This window comes from Pan troglodytes, chromosome 1, assembly GCF_028858775.2.
Source record: "Pan troglodytes isolate AG18354 chromosome 1, NHGRI_mPanTro3-v2.0_pri, whole genome shotgun sequence".
Taxonomy (NCBI): domain Eukaryota; kingdom Metazoa; phylum Chordata; class Mammalia; order Primates; family Hominidae; genus Pan; species Pan troglodytes.
In genome coordinates, this window is record NC_072398.2 from 129,448,864 (window position 1) to 129,470,213 (window position 21,350).

The 21,350-nt window shown below is 35.5% G+C and overlaps 1 long non-coding RNA gene across 1 annotated transcript in view; it reads right to left on the reverse strand.

Moving 5' to 3' along the window:
• Positions 1-300: 300 nt before the first annotated feature.
• The window catches only part of LOC129144120 (uncharacterized), an 89,644-nt gene continuing 68,594 nt past the window's right edge, over positions 301-21,350 (reverse strand). The window contains exons 3-4 of the long non-coding RNA XR_008548305.1: positions 5,987-6,120; positions 301-566 (exon numbers count right to left, since the gene is read on the reverse strand). This is a non-coding gene — a long non-coding RNA (uncharacterized LOC129144120). The remainder of the gene's footprint in view (positions 567-5,986; positions 6,121-21,350) is intronic.

A 21,350-nucleotide genomic window follows, 5' to 3' on the forward strand; every position in this document is an offset into this window, starting at 1 on the left:
TAAGCTCTGGCTCACCCTAGACACCTTGAAATGTATGTTGTAGGAATACTAGAGAAATACAGAAATATTGACAATGGTAATCTCTAGATTACAAGATTGTGGGTGGATTTTTAATTTTTTCTATAATTTCTCTATAGTCCAAGTAACTAAAATGTACCTTATTACTTTTATAATCAGATAAAATAGTAAAGTTTGTTTTCAATAAGGAATTAGTCTCCAGGATTGAAGATGAAGGCGATGTATTTAGCTCTGCTAAAACATAGAATTACCTATTATAGTGAAGAAAAGAAAACAGAGAAATCAAGAGATGACATTATATTGAAAGATGACACTCTTTGGAGGAGGTTGTAATCCAGAATGTAGCATGAAGGAAACTTCAGGGAGGAAACGAGCCACTCTGCCCATCAGAGCCTAGAAAATCTCTGAGCTCAGAGTCTCCAGGAGCAATGGAAGAACAGCTAAAAACAAGAGGGATTCCTTCAAAGTCTGCATACATAATATGTACACTAGTCAGCCGCTATCCACTTCTTTTACATTGGAGCCCAGAGGAAAGCTTGACGTTTGCCCTAAAAAAAAAATCATTAGACTCTTCTCCACAAATAATGAAGTAAATTTCCTTAGAGCTAATAATTCTAATATGAGTAATGTTCAAATGTTGGTGCCTGGTTCCATTCTATTTTCCCTAAATAAAATATACATGCTAACATGTCTGTGATAACCATTGCAAGAAAAGAAATGAGCATAGTCTCTAAACTTCAAGATAAAATAGAAATTAGATCGGTCTTACATATATTAGATAAATTGAGTCAATAGCTAAAAATTCTTTCTGCCGTTAGAAGAAAAAATAGAAGACAAGAAAAGGTTTCATCAATACAAATAAAGACAAAAAAAGAAAAAATATAGTAAAAATGGGAAAAACAGAAAGCACAAAATAATAGGATAGAAATGAATCCAAATAGTTAATCACAGTAACTATAAAAGGACTAAAATTTCCAGTGAAAGACGGAAGGTTTTTTTCTTTTAAAGACTGGTTTTTTTAAGTACATCCAAAAGCTCTTTATAAAAGGGAGACTTAAAACATAAGTACAGTGCTCACTTGGACAGCACATATACAAAAACCAGAATGATTAGCATGATTCCTGCATAAAGATGACATGCAAATTAGTGGTGTTGTCTATGTACTGTACAATTAAAGATGTTTAAGAGGATACATTTTACGTTATGTATTTTTTACCACATTAAAAAAAACACACAAGGACAGGAAAGTTGAATGTAAAAAAGATTGGCATATGTTAATCAAGAGAAAGCTGATACAGAGTTAATACCAAATATAATACACTTTAAGGCAGATAACATTACTAGAAATAAGAAATTCACTCCTTATTTATAAGAGGTTGAATTCACTGGGAAGGTATAATAATTCTAAACTTATATGCACCTAATAGCAGTTTCAAATACAGGCAATCTTCGCTATTTGGGGTTTCCGTATTTGCAAATTCTCCCACTCACTGAAATTTATTTCTAACCCCAAAAGCAATAGTCATAGGACTTTTGTGGTCATTTTCAGACATGTACAGAGTAGCAAACATTTGAGTTGCCCTAAATGCACCTTCCCAGTTGAGGCTGAAGAAAGTGACATTCTGCTTTCTTGTTTCAGCTCTCACACTGTAACCAGGTGTTCTTTTCACGGTCTATGTAGTTCTGCGTCTTTCACATTTGTGCTTTTTCTTGGTGATTTCACAGTTTAAAACGGCCCCTAAGTGTAATGCTGAAATTCTGTCTAGTTTTCATAAGCAGGCTGTAATGTACCTTATAAAGAAAATACTTGTATTAGATAAGCTTTGTTCAAGCATGATTTATAATGCCGTTGGCCATAAATTCTGTGTTAATGAATCAACAATGTATGCTAAATAAAGTACCTTTAAATAAAACCACACACACACACAAAAACTTATGTGTTGGTCAGTTGATGGAAATATTCTGACCAGAGACTCACAGGAACCTAACCCTGTATTTCCCCTCAGAATAATGGTTCGATATTCACTAATTCAGTACTCACAGCAACTTTATAAAACAGAACTATTAAAAACAATGAGAATGGACTGTATGTAAAGCAAAAACCAACACAAATGCCCACAAGTAGAAACTAATACATCCATTATCAAAAGATTTAATATACATCTTCCAATAACTCATAGATCACACAGACAAAAATAAATCAGTAGGAACATAGAAAATGTGAAAAACAGAACAAAGGAGGTGTTTGTGTGAAAGAGCATACGAATGAAAAACAGGATCTGGCAGAATGCAAGGATAAATTGATTACTCTTGTTTGAAAGGGCAGAGAAATGATGGCGAGTGATTCAGAGGGCAGGTATCAGAGTTGTCCTAACATTTAGAAATAATCTAAGAGGATGATCTGTGAGAAATAAGAAATAAATAAATATTAATTCAACAGAAATCCAAACTATAGCAGTTGTTACCAAAAAAATGGAAAATAAGAAATAACCATAACATTGTTAGCAAATTATTACTAATTTGCATTATTTCTATAAAATGACAAAAATTTTTAAATGATGAAAATCCAGAACAAACATGTATTGGACATGGGAGATCTGTTTTCTCTTTCTGACAAGATCCTTCATCCCTTTCTCTCACCTTAAAGATTTTACAAAAGAGTTGAGATCCAAGAAGCTGTGTTTCTGAAAAAGACAAGTAGTCCTCTAGCAAGGAAGACTTTCTTAGTGGAAAAAATTGAGCTCATGGCTAAATGTATAATATAATTTCCCTTGATATGTAGTTGTAAATTGGTTGCCCACTTGATATCTTCAATATCACATAAATAGTTATAATCCTTCCAGCTGAAATAAAACGTAGATCTAAGCAGCTAAAAATTCAGAACTGACATGGGAAACTAAATATGGACATAGTCCAAGATCTTGCAGCTCTGTTAGCTCCCTTTGAAAAGGACATTATCATTTGTTATTCTAGCATTCTGCTCAATATGCTTTCATCTGCAGAAGCTGTTATTTCTTTGCTACAGATCAAATATTCTGATTTGTTTCTCCTTACTTCTTTGCACAGAATAAGTAATTGACTTATTATAAAGTAGTACCCTGGTTTTGGAGACAAGTTCCCAGAATAATAAAAATCCAGAATTATTTGCCCAGTTTCAGATTTGAGGATCAGAGCCCTGTAGCAATGATATAAGAATCAGAAGCAAGAATACATTTCATCTACATTTGTTCTATTTCCTGCCATTTAGTTTCTAAAATGGAAGCCATTTCTTGCTGGGAAAACAAAGGATCTTTCCATCCTCTAATGGAGAATCATGCAGTCTTAGAGTTGGATATGACTTGAGTAAAGTTCTTCCAATTCATGTGCCACAACACAATGGTGTACTCTGAAAAGGTTAGAGTGAGTGGAGAGAGCTTTCCAGCCACCAACAGGGAGTGGGATGGGCTGAGCTTCAGCCAATTGTGTCTCACCTTAAATGGCCTATCACAATTAATCACACTGTGAGACAAAAATATTTCTTTCTTTTGTGCCATGATATGGAAAATGTTGGGAACCACTACCTTGGAGATACATAGTCTAACTTACTCAAAAAGGAATGCTTGCTGCAATCATTCTGGCACAGGGCTGGTTGATTTCTATTTGTATGTTTTCCATGACAGATTCCTCAGTACTTTATGAAACAACAACTCTCTTTGAAAGATCTGTCAGAGAAAAAAGTTTAAAAGATCCCCTCCAGCTTCTTTGAATTGATGAAACTTCTGGCATTTGAAGCCACAGTAGATACAACTTTATGTGATAGCTTTGAAACTTGGAATGCAGATATTAAGTCTTTTTTTAGTTATTGCTTCTCCAGGACATACATCTTCAGTTCTCTCAAATGTTTGTAAAATGAGAAGGCTAGGGAAACTTCCACAATGTAGCCACAACCCCACTTACATGAAAATGTTTATTTTTAAAATACAGGGTCTAGAACTGAATATGCAGATGTGGTTGTATCGACCCTTATTAAAATGTGTCTATTAAATCCTCGATTTTTATTTCATCAAAAATATAAAGGGATGTTTACTTTCTTTTCTTAACAACTGAATGGTATTTTTTATTTGTATTGAATTTGTGGCCAATGAAAAACCTCAGGATATTTTATATGAACTGCTGTTGAGTCACATCTTCTTCATCCTGTATTTACTCATCTTGTTAAACATAAAAACAGCAATTATCTTTCTTTTCTCCTATGTGAAACTTAAGTATGTTGACTTCTCACATAAAAATAAAATTATAATCAATTTGTAATCAATTAATTTTAATTGTTGATAGCTCTTGCAAACATGACTTCTTTATAGGTTTCCAGTCAAATAATTGCAACATAATTGCAAAGCATGTCATACAAGTCAGACAGGACAGGATCTCAGGATACATCACTACAGACTTCCCTTCACCCTGGCACCTAACCATCTAAATGTCACTAAAGTACTTCTTATCTGTAACATTTTCCTTATAGTAAAATTAAAAATAAACACAAAATCATGCCTTGTTTATTATTTAAGTAACATTAGCTTATTGTAACAAATCAATCTAAAAACAGCTCATACACATTTAAATTTTATTTCTTCCTCTAAAAAACAAAGGTGTTCCTGATTGACTGGAAGCTTTCCCTAAAGTAATAATTCAAGGACACAAACTCCTTCGGTCTTATGGTTCTGCCATCTTCAATATGTGGCTTACAGGGTTGTCATGCTCCCTGAAACCAAGATGATAGAAGGTGAAAAAGCCAGTGAAAAAGGCACACCTGCTTCTTTAAAAATCTAGCTGAAAAGTAAAACGTAAAGTAGGCACTTTGGGAGGCCGAGGGGGGCGGATCACGAGGTCAGGAGATCGAGACCATCCTGGCTAAACAAGTGAAACCCCGTCTCTACTAAAAATACAAAAACTTAGCGGGGCGTGGTGGCGGGCGCCTGTAGTCCCAGCTACTCAGGAGACTGAGGCAGGAGAATGGCGTGAACCCGGGAGGCGGAGCTTGCCGTGAGCCGAGATCGCGCCACTGCACTCCAGCCTGAGCGACAAAGCGAGACTCCGTCTCAAAAACAAACAAACAAACAAACAAAAAACAAACATAAAGTAGGGGAAAGTATTTGCTGGATTGGAAACCACATCTTAGCAACAACTCCACATTATGGACATTATAGAAGGAGACACACAATTTTGAAGGGCGCTACTAGTCTTATTTTAAATAGTCCACCCCTCTGGCCATCTATTTCCCTCACACATAGGACATAGTCAAGCCCTGGCCAAGAGAGATCTTCCAAAATCCCATTAAGAAACTTTTACCAAATGGAAGTTGAGAATGTCCTGGTGAAATACAGCCTTCTTCACCAGGTCCTAATGGCTCCTACACATTAACAGACAAATCAGTTTCTACTTCCACATCCTCCTCCCTTCCCCCGCTTCTCTCTGTCTTTCTCTCAATATATGATAGAGGAGGAGGGATAGGAGGACTATAATTAAAAACTCCCAACTGGAAAAGAAAAGGGAAAACAGTAAAACTCTACAGAAATAGCTAACTCCTGCTGGGTAGGCGTTCTCTTATTTGTCAGTAGAGAATATTCACAGATTAGACTATAAACCTGCTGCCTGGTGAAAAAAAAAAAACAACTCTCTTGCCCGTCGTTGTCTTTTGTCTCTGGTTCCAGCCCTGAGAAGTTTGTCCTTGTACCTTATCTTCTGTGAATATTGAAGAGTGAGCCAGTTTTGGGGACCTATACAACTTCCAGAAACTCTTTCCTGCTGGTGCAAGTTTGAGGACTGGAAAAGAGTTTTATAGTCATAGGCTTTTTCTTGGCCAGTTCATAAAGGTTTTAACAATTAGAATCCCTCAAAATCTTAGTAGATTCTCATTTATTTATTTCCAGTTGTTTCCATGTACAATTAACTAGGACCAATTTTCTTTCTTGAGTATAATTTTCAAGCCTACCTGAATTCTTTACTTCCTTACTCCCTTGCCTTTCTCTTGAAAGTCAGTGGTGTCTGCCTGGAAGCCAACTAATACTTTATTGTTGATTAAGAAGGCAATACCTGTAGTCTGTTCTTTGTCCCAGGGCTGTTTACCTGAAAAATATTAATAACTTCTTATTGTTCAACGCTGTTTTCAGTTTCATTTCTTGCTGTTTGGAATGTAGAAGCTGACAATTTTTCCAACTCTACAAGCCCTAAAGCTTTCAGAATCGTTCTACACCATTTCATTTCTGCTTTCAAACTGCCAGTTGTTCTTATACTTTTTGTTTTGTTTTAATAATACATTTCCATGTGCTATAAGAAGCAACTAGTACACAATCAGGTGTCTGTACTCCTACAGTTACAGACCTATAAACAATTGATTAGCTTCCAGGTGATTTGCAGTTTTACCAAATGTTTTGTCGCTGCAAAATATAGATTGTCATTTTTCCAGCCTCTAATATGCATTTTCTTGCCCTCTAGTGATTATCAAGCCAATGCCACATATTTTAATTATTTGTTGGAGAAATAACTCTTTTTCAAAGTTCCAATTTTTATATTAATTAAAAGCTAGATGATGTAACAAACAAACCCCCAAATTTTAAGTGGCCCAAACACATTAGAAGTTTATTACTCACTCCTACATAGTCCTAATGCTCCTAATCTGTGGAAGACTCCCCTCCAAATAGTAACTCAGAAAAGTAGGTTGCTTCTACCTATGCCACCACCGTCTTCCAAGGTCACCATGTTGATCTGTATTAAGTTAGTGGACGGGAAAGATAAATTCAAGAAGCCACATCTACTTCTTAAAAATTCATTCTAACCATTCTATTTCATGGAGAGCATAAAAATGCTTGTATAAAGGGCTTGGTTATTGCTGGTTCTGCAGCCACTGACTGGTGTCCACTAGCCTTCTCTGACTCAACATCAATCAGAAGTGCTAGAGGAAAATAAATTCAAATCTTTGAATTATCTTGGGAAAATATGCATAGGGCATTCATTCCAAATTAGCATATACCCCACAACCCCCTATTCTTTACTCTGAAATTTTCATTAGATCAATAACATGCCAAATGACTAAGAACAAATTATTTGCAAAGAAATTGAAAATTGATGTCTTTATTATGATAAACATAAAATTCAGGAACAACAACAATACTCGGTGGTACTTGGTAGCAGAAATTGGACTAAACAAAATAGAACTGGTAAAAATAAGAAAACAAACAATAACACTATGAGAACTACGAGACATCATTAATACTAAACCACAATCTGTGTAAAGAGGAGATAAATAAAAGAATTATAGCTGAGTTTGAAATGAGATATTACCACCTACCCACTAGAATGAATAAAATTTTATCCATCAATCCATCAATCTGACAATGCTGACTGTTAAGATATGGAACAACTGGAACTCTCACTCCCTGCTAGTTGAAGTAAAAGTGGTAAAACCACTTTGGAAAACTTACAGAATCTATTATACAAACTCTGACCACATGCATTCATATTGTTTAACAAGTCCACTCTAATTATATACTCAACCAAAATGTGTACAGATATGCAGCAACAGATACCTACAGATATTAATACATATTAGAATGCTCATAGCGGCATTATCATCAATAGCTAAAACTTGGAAAAAGCCCAATTGTCCATCAACAGGAGAACATTTTTCAGTGTGTTTTCAAACAACGGGGTACCATATAACAATGATAAGGAACACAATACTATAATATACCATCACACAGATGAATACCACAGGCATAATACAGAGTGTAAAAAGTCAAAGACGAAAATACAAACTGAATTATTTGATCTCATAAAGTACATAGAGAGGCAAATCTAATGTGTGGTATTAAAGTCAGAATAGTGGTTACCTTTTGCCAGAGCTGGGACAGGGGCTCAGTGCGTAAGTACTGGGAGCAACTGTGAGAAAGTTTCCTGAGATGCAAGTAATGTTTTATATTTTCATTTAGGTGCATATGCTGGTACATTCATTCAGTAAGAATAAGTTTACTATACCATTAAAATTTATGCATTTTCATGGAAATGTATCAATGTTTTCATCACTAAATTTTCCTTTTATTATTGCTTTATGGACACCATAATCTGAAAGAATTTGTCTGCTTACAAAACTATATTAATGTTTAGCCCTATCTTTTCTTACACTTATTCAGATTTTAACCCTACATTCTGTATTTGTGATTTCATAATATTTTTATGATTTAACTTAAGTTAGTTGTAATACTAATAAGTAATAAATAAGTTGACAGACACTTAGCATTTTTCAGTGCTACCAGTAGCTCATTTTTACTGTCACTTAGCATTTGTATCCAAGGTTTATCACACATAGGACATGTTCAGTTCATTACAGTGACCATTTCACGGGGTTCTAGTCACAGTGTTTAATCTCCTAACTTGTTCTAATAATTTCCGTGATATCATCAGAAGCCAATCATTACCTATTACTTTCAAAATGTGTTGCTTTACTTCTAGCCCACAGAAAAGAAAACATATTTTGTTAGCCAGACCATCTAATTCAGGGAATTAAGCAATTTCAAGAAGATTATTAAAATATTAAAAACACCCTAGAATTTTATATCCACATTCATGGACCCTTAAAAATCTAGGAACCAACAGCATATTATTTCTACTGCAGGTTCAGATGAAGTAGCAGGGAGTCTATTTCTTAACTTTTAATAAATTTTTGTTGTTTGACAATTTGAAAGGGCTATTTAAAAAGATCTGCAACAGTAATATTTTAAAGGCTTTATATTTGAATTGAGAATCTAATCTGTCTATTTCTTTTCTCAAATCGTCTCTTTGAAATTCAGTCTCTGCTTTCTATAAACCTTTACTGACTTTGAAAGTGAACAGGATATCTTTCTGGGTTTAAATATTTTTCATGCTATTGCATGAATTTTAACTAAGATTTTTGTTTTTCATTTTGGCTGGCAGATGGTGTTCAATCTACTCTGTCAGGTAATTTGATAGGTCCTGGGTATATAGCAATGATGGAGACACAGCCTTTGTTCTAAAAAAACTCAATTATGCAGAGAAAAAATTGTAAGTAAGTAAAATAAACTGAGCTATGCACCAACAGCAATGAGTGCACTGAAAAAAACAAGAATCAATTCAACCTGGCAAATCAAGAAACTTTTAGAAAATAGATACCATCAGGAACTTGAAGTGTTTGTAATAATAACTTATATCTGCATAGTACTTATTATTTTCAAGTACTTCATATGTATTTCATTTTTCTTAAGAAAAAAATCCTATGAGTTTTATATTGTCATTATTCTTATTATACTAAGTAACTTGTCAAGGCTATCCAAACATGAAATAGTCACATTAAGGTACAAATCTCGGAAGGGGCAGTAAGTGTTAGAAGGCAGATAGAGGCTTTGTAATCTGAGTAACTTATCTTTGAAACACTACTTTGCCATTTCAGTGTGAGAAAATTATTTGTACTTGTGAGCTTTCTTAATCTCTAACTTAATATCTTTGCATCAGGATTACTGTGCACTTTATATGAGACAACAAATGTATGTGAAGTGTTTAGCACTGTGTTTAGGAGAATGGGCTTTCAATTAATTGGTGCTTTGTTTTTTGATCCTAAACCAGGGGATGGGATGAGGACATGATAAATCAATGTTTTAGAAATGTAATTAGGTCAGCAATGTGTAGGATGGGTTGAAATATCAAGAAGCACAAGAAATGTAAAAGAGGAGTGTTTTGTAATAGTCTAGCCTTAAGAAGATGAACGTTTGAACTAAAGCAATAGCAGTTGGGATAGACAAGAAGAAAGGATGATGAGAAACATTCAAAGGTAGAATTGCCTTGAAAATTGGTTGACTGTCAGGAGTAGAGAGGAGGGAAAGAATTACCTAACTATAATTTGGGAAACTGGTATATTGTGCTGCCAGGAACTGGGATAGAAATACAAGTTGATGAGATACTTTGAAAGTGAACATTCAATACTGTTTTAGACATATTGATTTAGGGATACATGCAAGAAGAGATGACTGAGCAGGCAGTTGGAGACATAGGTCTGGAGCTCAAGAAAGATTTTAGAGTCAAGTCATAGATGCGAGTTGAAGACATGCTAGAAAATGTGATCAAACAGGGAGAACATATAGGCCAGGTACAATAAATATAAAGACCAAAAACTTGAGGAATAATAACACTTAAGAATCAAGAAATGAGGTGAGGTGAGAGGAATCCAAGAAAGCCCAAATATGACTAGTCAGATATTTAAAAGAAATTAAGGAAAGTGACATGACATAGAAACCAAAAGAAGAGGGATTTAAGAGGGAAGTCAACCAATAAATTACCAAAGAGAAGATTAAAACCATAAGCACTAGTATCAGATCAGCAGTAAAGCTTTGACAGCTTTAGTGGATTGGATGAAAAAAGAATTTATTGACGAAAGAAGAGGTTGGGAATCTACAGAAAATAATGAGCATGAGCAAAGACACAGACAGATACAGGAAATAGTTTAAGTTGTGTTTGGTGAGCATTGAGTTAACAGGACCATGAGTTAATAGGACAAACTCGGCCTTATCTCGTTTTCCTTCAGAGTAGAAAAAAAGCACCTCCTTTGCGTGGACACAACTCTGAAAGTGTGTAGCTAGGCCAGAGCGCACGCTGAGTTTCAGTCCCCTTACCCTTCTGCCTTTGTGCAGTTCACTACTGCACAGCCACTTACAGCAGCCCTAAGTCAACAGTCCTATGGAGTTGAAATGCAGGGTACTGGAAGGGTATCACCAGAGCATAAATATGAAAAGATATCTTATAGATCACAGTGTGCAGAGGCTTGAAAGCTGGTTGAGACTATTGTGTTCCGTTTAGGAGACGATGGGGAACCATCCACGTCTGTGAAGTTCACTTAAGGAAGATGAGCCTGGCAGCAAAATGCAGATAGTGGGAGGAGGAAAACACAGGTGGTAGGAAAACTACTAAGAAAATGACTTCAACTGGATATCTAAATGCACAGCCTTGTGTTCCCTTTGACCTGATTTGAGATGTTTTAAATGAAGTCTAGAAAAAAAAAACATGAGGTCAGAAAAAGCAGTATTTATCCATGGAGCTTTGATTTCCAAAATGTAAAAAGAATTAGCTCCTCCAGGAGCAAATTAGGCAGATACAGAGAAAGGCAATCTCTGTACACCTTGCAACATGATTTAGTGCACTGCTTCCTACCTCTCCAAGGAACTACAGTGCTTTGAAGTACTATTTGTGGCCTTTCCCTAAGGTCTTCCTTATATTTCCTGCTACTAGGAGAAAAGTTGAGTCCTAGAAGGCCAGAATTTTAAAAACCAAAAAGTTCAGTCAAAACAATTCACATGGCGTCACTTGGATTGCCTCTCTTGCTCATTCCTGTAGCTCATAAAATGACTGTTGACCTGTAATTACTTACTGGGTTTAATGAATTAGTTAGCCTTGTTTGATCAATCCAAAAAGGCAAGATAAAGTAGAAAGAAAGAGAAGAGGAGTTAGATTAATAGGAAAAAAAGGGAGAGAAAGCCATCTTAGAATAAATTAAAACTTACTGAGTATCTGTTGTGCACTTTTGCTCCTTTTGAACAACATAAGACACATTTTATAATTCTGATAACAACTCTGCTATTGCTATCAGCATTTTACAGATAAAAAATCAGAAAATTCGTAATGTGAACTGCTCCATTATAATAATGGCAACTGGTTGAAAATATGCAAAGTTATTGATAAGAAAACAAGTATTAGCATAATATTTCTACTAAATAACAGTTAAAATGAAATACACTAATGAGTCTGGAGGTATAAATCTCAACATATATGATTGAGTAGAAAAAGTAAGTTTCAAAAGAGTATGTACAAAGTGAAAACATATAGGTAATATTTTAATTAAAAAAATATATAATTGTCATACATTTTCAGCTAAGATGGAATAACAGAGATCAAATTTACCCCTTACCCTCCCTCCTTAAACAATTGAAAAAACAAGCAAACAAAAACAAAAAACAAATGAGGTGAGCCCCATCTTATTGGCCTTGAAAGAGATTTTAAACTATGACAGGGAAGGAACTGACGGTGAAACCTGGCAGACTCCATGAGGTGAAGAGGCAGAGCTGAGATTCCTGGAGAATTAAGACAGCCAGTGTTCAAAGAAAAAGTTAACCAAGGAAGATACAGCTGTACAGAGAAACGCCCCTACTCCTCTGTAGAGGGCCACATTCCACCTTCACATTCCACCCTTATTGGCATTCAGCAGAGTACTGATCAATGCAAGTGTGTGAGAAAATTGTCCAAGGCTAGAAAACACTGCCCAAAATAATTAGAATAAGTAGGGTCCAACATTCACATAGGGCCAAGAAATGTTTGTGTTCTGACCAACCAGACTGCAAAACCTCTGATTTCACAGGACACTGGGTAGAGTGCCCAGGAAGGTAGTCCTTCAATAGCTGAAAATTAATTATAGACCAAACAGTGCTCCTAAGCTACTGACAAATTATTTTTATAATGCACCAGATCCAAAAAGATCAAACCATTTCCAAGTAGTTAAAAACAAACTGTAAAAGATTTATAGAATTACAAAATTATCCAGCACCAAACAAGGTAAAATTCACAATATCTAGCTTTTAATTAGAGTACCAGGCATGTAAAAAATTTAGGAAAGCTAAGCCATAATAAGGAGAATAATGAATTAGGTGAAATTGACCCAGAATTGACATAGACATTAGAATTAGCAAACAAAGACATTGAAACCCTCATGATAATGATATTCCATACGTCCAAAAAGTTAAAAGAAGTTAAAAGAAGACATAGCAGATGTTAAAAAAAAAATTCAATTGAGTTTCTAAAAATGCAAATGACCATGCTGGAAATTTAAACTATATTAGCCAGGATTAGCGGTAGATTAGACATTGTGAAATAAAAGATTGGGGAACTTGAAGGTATATAAATATAGACATCCAAAATGAAACATACAGAGAAAAATACATTTCTAAAAATACATTTTTAAAAATACAAAGAGCATCACAAAGCTATAGAACAATTTCATTTGAAGTCCTCGAAGGAGGGGATTGGAGAACCAAAATAATATTTGAATAAATAATGACCAAAATATTTACGAACTTGATGGAGATGGAATTTTTTTTTTTGAGACAGAGTCTCAGTATGTCTCTCAAGCTGGGGTGCAGTGGCACAATCTTGGCTCACTGCAACCTCCACCTCCCAGGTTCAAGCGATTCTCCTACCTCAGCCTCCCAAGTAGCTGGAATTACAGGTGCCCACCACCACAGCTGGCTAATTTTTGTATTTTTAGTAGAGATGGGATCTCACCATGTTGGCCAAGCTGGTCTCAAATTCCTGACCTCAAATGATCCACCCACCTTAGCCTCCCAAAGTGCTGGGATTACAGGCGTGAGCCGCCCTGCCAGGCCTGAGGAAAATGTTGATCCACATATTCAAGAATCTCAATGAACCTCAACACAAGAAACATGAATAAAACAATACCAATGTATAGCTTAATCAAAATTGCTAAAAAGCAGTGATAGAGAGAAAATCATAAAAGCACCAGAGAAAAAGACATGTTATGCAGAAATAAACAAACCTAGGAATCATATCAGATTTCTTATTGGAAATAATGCAAGTAAGAAGACAGTGGAGCAGTATATTTTAAGTATTGGGAAAGGGGACACTGTAAATCTAGAATTCTATACCCAATGAATATGCCTAGCAGAAAATAAAGACAAAGTAAAGTGTTTTTAGACATACAAAAGATGAAAGAACTCATCACCAGCCAACCTGCACTACAAGACATGTTAAAGGAGATACTTCAGGCAAAATAAATAAATAAATAAATAAATAAATAAATAAATAAATAAATACCATTCATGATTTCATATTTCATGAAAAAACAAAAACATATTGATTAAGAATATAAAATCTGGAGACAACTCCATCATTTCCTAATGGTGATTTTGGGCAAGAAACATTTTGGGCTTCAGTTTTCTCATAACTAATTTGGGAATAATGACAGTATCTACCTCAGAGGATCATTGTGAAGACTAAATTGTGTGTGGGGTGTGTGTGTGTGTGTGTGTGTGTGCCATCAGAATAATGACAACTGACTGGTATAATAAAAGCACTATAAATATTGGCTATTATTTATGATTACATATATCTGTAATAAAAATATAAAAAGATGAGTGAGGAGAATATACACAGATTTTTTAAAAAAAGACAAAGGAAAAGAGAAAAAAACAGCTGGAGGTATATATCCCAATAACTGAGTATGTGATGACTGGAGGAATGGAGCAGTGCTTACCTTCTCCACCTCATGGAAAAAAGAGAAGAACTCTGGCAAGAAAAAGAGAGATGCCCTTTTCATTTCAGCTACTTGCAACAAAGAGGCTAAAGAAAGAATCCAATCAATAGATGGATGTGCTTAACGTTTCAATCATTTTGGAAATCCCATCACCAGGGACTATCGGCTAGTGAGGATGAACATTTCTCCTCTTTGGGGTGGCTGGGCATAAAATCAAACTTTGAGCATCATTTAGAAGCTTCTATAGTTTGAATGTGTCCCCCAAATTCATGCATTGGAAGCTTAATCCCTAAAGCCAACAGTGTAGACAGGTTTCTTTAAAAGGTGATTCATTCATGAGGGCTGGGTTTACCTGGGTTTCTAGTAAAAGACTGCATTCATCCCCCTTCCCTCACCCAATCCCCCCACAACATTGGGCGTGCTCTCTTGTTTTCTGCCTTCCACCATGGGATGATACGTGAGAAAGCCCTCACCAGATCCGGGTTTCTCAACCTTAGACTTTCCAGCCTCCAGAACTGTAAGAAATAAACCTCTTTTCTTTATAAATTCCTCAACCCCAGGTATTTGGTATAGTAGCACAAAATGGAGCAAGAGAGAAGCTTAAACTCAAACTACAGTGAGGTAGAAAGTTCCTAATTCTCAAGCAAATGAGTGAGCTTCAGAGTCCCAAGATTCCTTTGAAATTGTATACAAAGAAAGAATATATAGAATTATGGGAGGTGTGTGTGTGTGTGTGTGTGTGTGTGTGTGTATTTAGTGAGAGATTGCACAGTCTTCCTCAGAGTGGCAAAGTGAAGACCTTAACCCCAAAAACAATACAAATGATTGAGCCAAGAGAAAGCTGATTCAAACCAGGAACCGCATTAGTTAGCTTGTTGGATTCTAAAAACTAAGTCTATGCTTTAAAGGCTCATGGGATTTTTTATTACATACATTAAGCCAACTAAAATGCATTGAAAATTGAAGTAGACACGGGAATGTAATTTATTAATTATGAGAAACATAATTGCTATAAGACCTGAATTTTAGAGAATGTATCTAAAGCATTCTTTCTCTTATAATCCAACTTTTAAAAAAGGCTGTGATAATCCTAAATTTACATGGTCTAAATTAGTACTAAAAGTATTTAGACAGTCTTATTAAAAATACCCAAATAAGATAGTCTGGGAGTCTTTGCCACTTTCTGGATAAGCCTGGCAATGGGAACAGAATTTGTGAAATATTTTTACCACAGGGACACTCTCTTTTAGCTAAGCGTAACTGGATTCTTCCTGTCTGGTTTCTTTTTTTTTTAAATGCTGCCAGACTGTCTTCTATCACTACCTTTTTTTCTTTATACCTGCTAATAATATTGTTTATGCTACTGCTGTAAGTTGCCAATATAGTTTGGGAAGGAAAAAGAAAACAACTTGTGGTTTTATAATACAACTTTAAAAGAACAGCACTATTCCTTTTACTCAAGGTCTAAGGGAATTATTTTGTAAATTTAAGCACTAATCCTAACAATAACTTTATTAGCAAAACAAAAATTTTCCCAATGGTTACCACTGAGTGTTTTAATTGTGCATAATACTTATTGAGTCCTCCACAATCTGATCCATTTGAGGTCCCACCTTCCTCCCTTCATGTTAACCTCTTACACCACCACCACCACCCTCTGCAATGGGGAAAGAGAAACTAGGGGTGCAACACACGCATGCACACACACATTTAATAGGTTCAAGTTTATGGTCTGTGAGGTTAAGATTGTGATTGCCTTACTAATTACCCCTGGGACTATATACCTACAAAATACAAGCAGCAAATTTTAACACTAATTCACGTTGATCTTAAGAAAAAAAAATTCTAATCTACATGAAATATGAATGTTGTTCAGTGTGAAGATGCCAATTTCTACTGCAATGATAATTTGAACATACTAATTACGATAAATCTCTTTTAAGAAAGAAAAACCTTAACTGTTGAAAACCATTCAATGAGCTGTTTCTCTAGATGTGCTTATTAAAAGAAGATTCTGGATATTTTTCTACCAAAAAAATTATTTAAAAGCTCTTTAAATATTAAATATTTCTTACAGATGCTCATTAAGTGCAGAGTGGTAGAACCATTTTAGTTATTTTTTACTGTTTCTCTCTCCCTCTACTAGGATGGTGAAGATGTATGAATAGGACTTCTGAGACATTTCTTAATTGTTTTGGGAGAAATGAATTAGAAGCAGGAGGAAGGTAGTAAAGTATTAACCCAATCATAGTACTGCCATGCCTTTAAACTCTGTACTAGTACAATTATGGCTTATCTAGTACTCATCTCCAAGGAGTCAGAAACTCTTCCAATAACAAAAATGACTCCAAGACAGGCATAGTGTCCATAATGTTTACATTGCATTAAAATGAAAAATACTGAACTTGAAGAAAACGAGAGCTAGAAAAAAAAGACACAAAACAAGTAACTATCACAGTCTACCCAAAGAGAGAGAAACAGAGAGAGACAGAGACAGAGAGAAAGACAGAGACAGAGAGAAAGACAAAGAGACAAAGAGAGATGTATTTAATATATGCCTAAGATTTTCAAATGGAGTAAATTATAACATAAATTAAAATGAAAATTGGTTTGGAGGATAAAAATAGGGATAAATATCTCAGATAATCCCCCTGTCTACACTTACCAACATCCCACCATCTGCATCATCATCCCTTTATTAGGATAAAAATGCTTCCAGTTGTTTAGGGTAGTGATATCGTTTGGCTGTGTCCTCACCCAAATCCCATCTTGAATTCCCACATGCTGTGGGAGGGACTGGGTGGGCAATAATTGAATTATGGGGGCAGTTTCTCCCATACTGTTCTCTTGGGAGTGAATAAGTCGCACAAGATCTGATGGTTTGAATAAGGGGAAACCCGTTTCACTTGGCTCTCATTCTCTCTCTTGACATGACCATGGAAGAAGTGCCTTTGGGTTTCTACCATGATTGTGAGGCCTCCTTAGCCACATGGAACTGTAAGTGCATTAAACTTCTTCCTTTTGTAAATTGCTTAGTCTTGGGTATGTCTTTATCAGCAGTGTGAAAATGGACTAATACAGGCAGACAGCAAAACATGGAATTAAACTCTACTGCAGATCTGTAACTAACTGGTGATAGTTAATCAAACATATATCTATTGAGCATTTTCTGTAGGCGAGGACTCTCTGGGAGCCAAAGCTGTACAGTCAGCATCCCTGTTCTAGGAAAAGTTACAGTGTATTTATTTAACAAATATTTGTGAATGCCCTCATCATGTCATCATGGCAGCATAAACAAGGTACTTAGAGACATAATGGCAACAAGATAGACATTGCCTCTGATCCCATGGAGACTACATTCTGATCCAGAAGATAGGCACTAAGCAATTTATTACACAATTATTCATTACAACTCTGATGAGACTTAACAGCATGCATACTGACTGCCATGACCTAATTTAGAGAATCAAAGCTTTTGCTCTTAATTATAATCTAAGCTTTAGAGCTACCCTGCCCTCAAACAATTTCAAATCCAAGCTCCACTTCCAGCTTTGGAATCTCGAACAAGTCACTTAATTTTAATAAACTATCTGTGCCTCAGTTTTTTAACTGGCAAAATAAAAATAATAAAACTTTTATGTAGGTTTATGGTAAGATTTAAATAGGCTAACATATTTAAAGTGCTTAGGACAGTGAGTCGCACAAAATGAAGCTCAGAAAAATGCTAGCTGTAATTGCATTTATTACAAGATGTGGAGAAAGAAAGATAAGAAAAGTAAGAAGAGGGAAGAGCATGTGCAAAGGTCCTGAGAAAGGAAACAGTACATTTGAGGAAACTGAAAAGAAAAATAATGAAAGATTGGCCTGGAGAGGTAGGCAGCGCCCACATCTAAAAAGGCCTTGCAAGCCCTGAAGGGTTTTAGACATTAATGCAATTGGATGTTATTAAGAGTTTTAATTGTGAAAATTACATGGTTATATTTTTACTTTAAGTAAAACAATTTCCAGTGCAGATAATGTAGAATAGAAGCAAAAATGGAAGAAGGAATTTAAGGGGCTATATCTGCCATATCAGTAAAAGGCAATGGTGGCTTAACTTGGGAGGCACCAGTGGAGATGAAGAGATATTTAGAATGAAGGTGCAGCTTAAGATTGAATTCATATCAATCTACATTAACTACTGTGCTAATTAAGGTTTCAAATTTCTATAACTGGGTGGATGATGGTGCTATCCACTAAAATAAGAAAGATGAGAAGGGGAGATTTGAAGAAAAATAAATGAATTCAATATTTAGGCATGTATATGATTTCTCTAGGACTGCCATAACAAAATACCACAGAATGAGTGGTTAAAACAACAGAAATTAATTTTCCCACAGTTCTGGAGACTAGGGGGTGAAGATCAAAGTGCCAGCAGATTTAGTTTCTTCTCAGGTATCTCTCCTTGGCTTGCCAGATGGCCCCCTTTTCACTGTGTCCTCACACGAACACCCCTCAGTCTATGTGTCTATGTTCCTTATCTCTTCTTCTATAGGATGTCAGTCACATAGGATTAGGGCCAACTCTGATGACCCCATTTTAACTTAGTTACTTCTTTAAAGAACCTGTCTCCAAATACAGGCACTTTCTGAGATCTTAGGTGTTAGGACTTCAACTTATGAAATTGGGGTGAATCAATTCAGTCTGTAACATCATGCTTTTTTGGGGAAGGACTGTGAGAAAATGCATGAACATATTATATAAACAGGATATATAGATCTAGAGTTCAAAGGAAAGATCTTGGACAGAATTATAAATTAATGTTATTTGTGTTTTACTGGTAAAGAAAGTCAGAATTTGGATGATATCACCAGATAGATAGATAGATAGATGATAGATAGATAGATAGATAGATAGAGATAATGTAAGAGAAGTTAGCACTGAGTGTTCAAAGATGAGAAGGAGGGGAGGGGGAGATGAAGAGATGGTAGGGGATAAGGGGAGGAGATATTTTACAAATGGAAAAAGAACCTTTAAAGAAGACTAAGAAGCAGTGGCCACAAACACGAGAGGAACAGAAGAGAGTCTTTCAAAAAAGCATGGGGACCAGCTATGCTAAATACAATGCAGATGGCAAATATTATAAATCCAATAGGAGATATTGATATGTAAAGAAGTAAACAGTAATACAATGCAGTGCTATAAAATAAATAAAAACAGAGTGATATAGGAGCATGAAAGGCCTATGTTTATTCATTTAATACATATTTGTGGAGTGACACTGTAATTCGTATTGGCAGCATAATGTTTAAAAAGCAGAAAAAGTACATAAGTACATGCTCTATTGGTCTTTATTAGTCTAATCAGATTTAAAGTCAAATGATGAGCCAGTTAAAACAGAGCATAAGTTCTATGATAGGTGAGTGGTTCTGAAGAATTGCAATGCTATTTTATTTTATTTTTTTTTACAAAAAGAAGGGGTAGAGGGTGGAAGCAGAGACTATTCATACCTAATAAAGGCAGCAACTACTCCTTAAAGCACTCAGTTGTGAAAGAGCCCAGTGCTCTGGGGAACAGAGAGAGACATTCAATGTGGGGAGAGCTGTAACAGCAAGAGCAAAGAAATGTGCATATAAACACATGTGTTGTGTGAAGTTATATTATGAAGGAATTTCCATGCAAACTAAGAAATTTGAATTTGGATTTTTCTACATGAAATGGATGTAACAGAGGTGTTTAAACAAGAGTAAAATAGTTATTTTTCTTTTATAGAAACATCATTTACAGTAAGTTAGAGGATGGGCTGCAGTAAACAGAAATTGGTGACAGACATACTTTATCAGGATTCTGTCATAGTGGTCCAAAGGAGAGTTTATGAAAGCTGTATTGAATTGGAGGTGAAAGGGATATGGAAGAAAGGACTAACTGGAGCAACATTTCTAGATATAATTGTCACATTCATTTCCAGTAAGAGTGAGAAGGGACAAAAGGGAAGGTCAAGAAAGAGGAGGCAATAAAACAATAAACAAGGTAAATGATGATGCTGTTATTGAACGACACAGTAGAATGAAACAATCTGGATGTTCAAGAATGAAACTGGAGTTGGAGGATATTTTGCAACAGTAGTCATGCTTCTTTTAATCTCATACTCATTTCTTCTTGCAATCAGGGTGCAGTAAGGGCATCTACACTACTTCACTCAGAGTTGCATTGTTAGAGCAAAAATGCAAAGAGAATAAAAGAGAATTGGTTTTTGTTTCAAAACAGAACTTTGCATTGTATGGTACAAAGGTTTTTAATGGAAAAAAATGTTAAACTGTGAAATTCTAAATTTTGATGATTAAAAGCCAGATCTCTAAATAACGAGGGGCATAAAGTTTAAGCCTTAAATAATAAGCACAGAAAAATCTGAGCTTGGTCAGAGCTAATTTTTTCCTACCTACCAGAAAAAAAGATAAAATTGTCTTGAACTGGTGAAGACAAAAAGTCAGAGAAGAAACTTTTATACACCTATATGGGACTCTGAGTGGTAGACCCCCAAATCTAAATAAAATTTTTTGGTAGGAGAAATGGTATTAAAGACAATAAATTACACAAGTGGAAACTCAAGAACAGTATAGACCTAGAGACCACTGCAAGTTTGGTTTAGCATTAGCAGAATACTAAAGGCATCAGAATTAAATTAAATTAAAGGCAAGCAGAATTAAAGGCATCAATCTCCCAGTCCCCAGGGTGGCATGAAAGAGAATCAGAATATTTTCATGTCTACATTGGGAGTCTCAGAAGCAAATGACTGAGGGCCAGGAGAGCTGTGTCATGTTACAAATGAGTGGAGAGTAAATTGTCTAAGTGAATGCCGAAGACTAGATAGAAATATAGCTATCTCAGATCACTAGGACATGCTCTGATGAAAAGGAACCAACATTTATGAGGCTGTGAGACAGGCACCAGCAAGAATAGCCATAGACTAGGGAGAGCCCCATATTTTTCTCCCTCTCACCATACCCATTTATGCCCCTGGAACTTAAAGGCAACCTCAGAGATAAGTGGCTGA